The 5,678-nt window shown below is 52.7% G+C and overlaps 1 long non-coding RNA gene across 1 annotated transcript; it reads right to left on the bottom strand.

Moving 5' to 3' along the window:
- Positions 1–415: 415 nt before the first annotated feature.
- Positions 416–5,130, bottom strand: LOC125351364. The gene is made up of 3 exons (XR_007210938.1): positions 5,081–5,130; positions 4,434–4,435; positions 416–491 (listed from the first exon to the last, which is right to left on the bottom strand). It is a non-coding gene; the product is annotated as an uncharacterized LOC125351364 (long non-coding RNA).
- Between the last annotated feature and the right edge of the window lie 548 nt (positions 5,131–5,678).

Genomic DNA, 5,678 nt, shown 5'->3' with positions numbered 1-5,678 from the left:
CAGTCTTTCCCTCCCGACCCCTCTCCCCCACAAGTTGTAGAGTTCATTTCCAACACCGTGTCTGGTGAGTATCACTGCTGCATTTGTTCACCCTTTGTCCCTCCTTTTGTGTCCCCCTTGCACTCCCCAAACAGATAAACTCACATACAAGCAAAAGGTACAGAAATGTAAAAAAACAGCCAAAGGAGAAAAAAACAAAAACAAAAAGCAAAGCAACAAAAAAACTTTTGCTTCCATTTTTCTTACATTACATTATATTTATATTGTAAGCCCAATAGCCTCCTCTCCCATGGCTTAGCACGCTCCTTTCCTAAGTAACACTAGGACCATCCAGTAAGGGCAGCAAATAATCAGCCCCTGGTCCCCATGTCCTTATTGGGGTCCCCGCCTCTAAGACCTAGGTTGTATAGGTCACCCCAGACAATAGACGGCACTTCTTGTCACTTCTCCCTGGTGAGAAGGGGTCTTGCGGGTCCCTTTGCTGGCAAAAACTTCCCCTTTGTTCTTCTGAACCTGGATGTCTGCGTGGTTTCTGGCAACGTCTAGTATATTCTAACATCGGTGCGTTGGCGGGGAACTAGGTGATGTCTCAGTGAATTTGCTCTTCCCTCCCACCCCTGGGGGTGGAATCTGAGCTGTCCGGAACCCTAGTTCCCCTCTGGGCCCGGGGCCCAAACATCTGCCGGGCTGACTCTCCAGACCAGCACAGCCACCGCACGGCTTCCTCTTCCCCCGAGCACCCTCCCAATCCACCCGCCTCTCACCAGCATAGGGCAAGTGGACGGGGTTCCTGGAAGCCTGCGTTTGTTCCGGCCTTCGTCACATGTCACTGACGGGTAACCTGCAGTCTAAGATCCCATCTGATCCCCCCTGGGGTGCATACTGCCCAGTAGCGCTCTCTCCCCGACTGGCTCCTGGCCTTAGTTGCCAGCACCCTATCTCTGTCATCGAGAATGGCTGGCAGGTGACCTAGGCAGTCAGTCTAAATGGGCGCTTACCAGTACCTGGACCCCATCATTATTTGGGGTTTACACACCCCCGGGGGCTCCTCCTCCAGGTCCCGTCCCTTCCCTGGTGAATCCACCCACCATCCCTCCCACCATCCTTGCCTGACTCACCCTCCTCCCGCCCCACTCTCTCCCACCTTCCTGGCTGCAGCCACCGTGGCCCTGCCTGCTCCCAGCTCCAAGTCCCTCCAACCTTGCCAGGATTGCAACTGTACCTTGCCCCTCTCCACTCCTCACCCCTCCAACCACCCCTATACTGCCGCCCCCCACTCCACACCTACTCTGGACACTTCTTCACCTGCAGGGTTTTCCTCTGCTGGGCTCCTCACCCTGTCCGTCCTCCCCACCCCCCTCCCCCCCCACTCATCCTGCTCTGCCCACCAAGTCCTTCTCTGCTGTATATCTCCCAGCCATCGCCTCTAACTTTCCTAGTCGGGTATCAGCTCCATCTCTCTCTCCTCCCCTCTCTTGGATGACCTCCAGACGGGACATCAGTTACCACTGAATTGCCTCCATTCCCGCTAAAGCCCTTTGACTTGGGCCTTGGGAGTGAGGCGTAGGCAGGGTCCCAGGGACCCCTCCATGTTCTCTCTCAGGGGACTAGCCATCTGGGATCAGCAGTTCCATAACCCCAAGTCTTCTGTCCCTCTTTGCTCTTGGATTGAGACAAAAATCCTATCCTGTTCTCTTTCCTGAGTCCACTCACTTCAGAATCTGAGTTCTGCAATGACAAAACTCAGTAGATGGGGTGAGAGTTTGAGCACAGGTTTAGTAGAGTTTAGCTGCGGGGGGAACCTGATTTTTGGTGACCCTAGGCAAAGCTTGCAGGACTCCGGCAAGGATTCATTGGTCAATTCTTGACAAGATGCAGGTAAGCTCTGCTTATTTCTATTTGATCTCCTTATTGCTTTAATTGGACATAAAAGGGCTTTTTGGAGCAAAAACTCATTCGATCTGAGGACTGCAGTTCAAAGCGAGACCAGGAAGAAAAATCCTTCTTAGACTCTACCTCCCAGCTAACCATCAAACAGCCAGGTTGGAGGCTTGGTTCAAGAGACTTTTACCTCTAATTAACCAACCAAACGCTGGAAGTGGCACTCGGGATCCAAGTGGTAGCCTCAAGCAGAAGTGCTCAGGGACAGTTCCCAGACCTCCGGTTCAAACCCTGTGACAAAAAGTGCCTACTGAGCCATCCCAGCAACAAGCACCTGGACCCTCGGGGTAGTCCTGACAACAAGGAGCCATGGAGAGGAGTAAGAGGGTGGCATCCTGATGTCACGTCCTAAATGGAGCCACTCTGCGCCTGACCTTTCAAAACTAACCAGAGCCAGGAGATCAAGGGAAATAGGTGAAGGAGCTTGTCCATCTAATGTCCATACCTATCTACCCTCTAACTAGACATGAATTTACATTCTTGCCTTTGTTACCCACTATTTGTATTGATAGTGAGTCTCAGACTCAGGACTGTTCACCTCGGTAGCTTCCTGGGTCTCCCATACATACTCTGTAATCGAGACATCTACCGAGGCCTCCCGTCAAACCCCTTAACCACCCCAACCCAACCCCAGCTTCTAACTGCTTATCAGTCTAGCATGCTCTCCCCTACCTTCAGATATCCGAAGTAGCTAGAGACATTTCCCACCAACTCCAGCATGGCTTGGAACCGGGAGATAAGAACTAGCTGGTCTAGTAAAGTTACCCAATTCTTAATTTTCTGCCCTGAGCCTTTCATTTTGCCACGCTCTCTTAATATTTTTTTATTATTGCCCAGCCCCTACCTCATGAGATTCCTCCCAGACTTAATCCAGGGACTGGTGTCTACCACCAGGGGTCAGCTGCTACTTACTGCCTTCTCCAGGAGGGGGCAGCATCTCCACCCTTTGCCCCTAGGGTCAATGGCCCACCCTTGTCAGCAGGAAGTAGCCAGAGAGAGTCTTCATCCTCTTTCATAATTATCAAAGAGCTGGAGACGTTCCATCCGCCCAGGAAGGGCCCAGTGCTCCTCCCTGTCCATCTCCGAGCAGCTCTCTGGAAATGGGTAGATTCTAGAGCCCCCTTCCAGGAGTGACTACCTCAGACCATCTTGAGTTCACCTGGCAAAGACAACAGATGAGCCTCCTCAGGAAGACTGCGGCAGCCCTGCGCTCACCCTCCCTCCTGTTCCAGAGGACAGGCCAACAGAGTGGCCAGCCACGACCTGCCACCAACCAGTGCGTAACCTCCCCTCTGTCTCCAGGCCCTCCACTCGGCCTTCTGAGTCCCCATAAACATTGGAGACCCGGGAATATTCCTAGACAGTGCTTGTCACAGGCACTGGGGGCCATTAAAACACCAGACACTACCAACCAGCCTGTCCACCCAAACAAGTAACATCTGAAGATATCAGCCGAGGAACAGCAACCGTTTCCTCCTGGGGCGGGTCTAGGAAATCAAGCACCATCGAGGCCCCTGCTTGGTCACCTACTGGCAACATCTCCTCCATCTCCTCTTGTGCTTCCTGCAAGGTGACTTCCGACAATGGCTGTCAACTCTTTGCTATCTCAGGCTACAATTTTCTGCTCGTTCTCTCTCGACAACTGTGCTCTACGATATGGGGATCCTCCTCCTCAGAGTCCTTGCGTTAGAACATCTGCCCTCGCCTGGCCCAAATGACGAACACCTCTAGCTTTTGCCGGAGGCAGGAACTGGAGACCAGACCTGGGCTCGGGACCTGCCTGCTTCCGGCGTGCACACACGTGCGGCTGAGATCCGAAGCTCAGCCGTCTTCTCCTCGGGCCAGACTAATGAACGTACCATCTAGGCTGACTCATGCAACTGGGGAAGACCTTCAGATAAAAGACCAGCAAATGCTCTGATGTTATATAACCCTCACATTATTATGCCGGAAAATAACACCCGTGCCCAGGTTTAAAATTGTATAAAACCAAACAGGGGCAACTTTACTTGTGCCGACGACGAGCCCATTTTATATGCTAAAGGTGATGTTTCCTTACCCAATGGCTGTTTGTTTGTTTGTTTGTTTTTAACCTGTGAGAGTTATGCCTTTAACTGCATCCCTGCCAATCTGCCTCATAACCCCCGATGCTGCCTCCACTGCCTAGCTGTTGCACTATCCCACGAGCAGCTCCTTCCGCCTCAGCCTCGCCCGCGCTCTCTCCTTGGCTGGGGTACCTGAGTCCACACAGCGCCTCTGCCACCGCACTGTTACAACCAAGGGCACTAGGAACACAGGCAGGCTGTCCTCGGCCAGCAGGCCGCTGTCGATTGCCCGCTCTGACTCCACCACCGCGGGGCGAGGAGCTCAAAAACGTGCGCTCCTTTGACCTAGCGAATAGCAGCGAGTGAAATGTCTCAGAAAACTTACAGAAGAGTGCCAACAACATGAGGGGGCACGGGAGGCAGTCGGTGGCTTAGTCCCTGGCTCACGCCTCTCTTGGGTCCACGAACTGCAATTCTGGCCTCATACTAATTTCGCATATTCAGGTGCGTGCGGAGCATCCTTATGGGAGAGATGAAACTCTTCACCAAGCGGGCTGTCAATCAGATGCTCCTAGGAGGGTACCTGGTCAAGGGTCCGCTGTCGGTGACTTCGCCGCCTTCTCAGCAGGAAGCAGCTCCAGAAGAAACGACCTTTGGCCGTGTTCCCAACCTGGCGCCCCTTCAATTATTAAACCAAAGAGTGAGGAAGGTAAGCCCAGTACCCTCCTGTTCCATGGCTTAGCTCGCTCCTTTCCTAAGCAACACTGGGCCCGTCTAGTGAGGGCAGTAAATAACCAGCCTCCACCCCCTTTACCTTGAGATGGTAATCCTTTAGGGCAATTATGACCATATATAAAGCAACAAGATCCCCTTAGAGTGACCTCCAGGCCTGGCAGCTGCAGGACCCCTTACCTACCATTTGGGTACCAGCCATAAACCCTAGGCTGACATGGTGAAGCCCGGGTCTGCTCGTCCACACTGAGGTCCCCGCCTCCCAGACCTGCTAGGTTATATAGGTCACCCCAGACTATAGACGGCACTTCTCATGTTTCCCTGGTGAGAAGGGTCTTGCCGGTCCCTTGCTAGCAATAGACCTTTCCTTTGTTCTTCTGTACCTGGATGTCTGCGTGGTTTCTAGCAAAGTCTAATATATTCTGAAAGTATTTGTGGAAAACACATTGCAAAAAGAATTTTTGCCTAAACATCCTTATGTCACCGTGAGGAGGCCTTAGCAACATCCGCTCAGAAAAAGCTTTTTTACCTTGCAAGACGGAGACTGCAAACCTATGGGTGGGTTGACTGTCAACCACGGGGGTCCTCCACATCCCTCCCCCGACCCCACTGTGGGAGACCTGGGCCCAAGGCCTCAGAAACTGACCAACACAAACAGTGGAAAAGTCCAGTAACAAAGCCTATTCGATCCTGATTCTACAGTCTACAGTCCTAGGAGTTGCTGTGCGTTTTGTTTTCTGACAAAGAGATCTTTGATGGAGTTTTACTTATGCAATTACCCTTGGTTGCGTGTGCTATAGTGTGGAAACAGTCACAGCCATACCCGTGCCTGGGCTGTTGCTTTCACAGACATCCCCGAGCCTAGCCAGGATGGGGTGTGGGGGGGCTGTCCACCCAGCTCCAAGGCCTGGAGGTGAGAGGAGCCATCCTTTGAATTAAGATGCCTGGCTCAACGGGGTG

This window comes from Perognathus longimembris, chromosome 5 (assembly GCF_023159225.1).
Source record: "Perognathus longimembris pacificus isolate PPM17 chromosome 5, ASM2315922v1, whole genome shotgun sequence".
In the NCBI taxonomy this organism is placed as follows: domain Eukaryota; kingdom Metazoa; phylum Chordata; class Mammalia; order Rodentia; family Heteromyidae; genus Perognathus; species Perognathus longimembris.
Note: the sequence above shows the minus strand (reverse complement) of the source record. Positions and strands in the feature narration are given on the sequence as shown.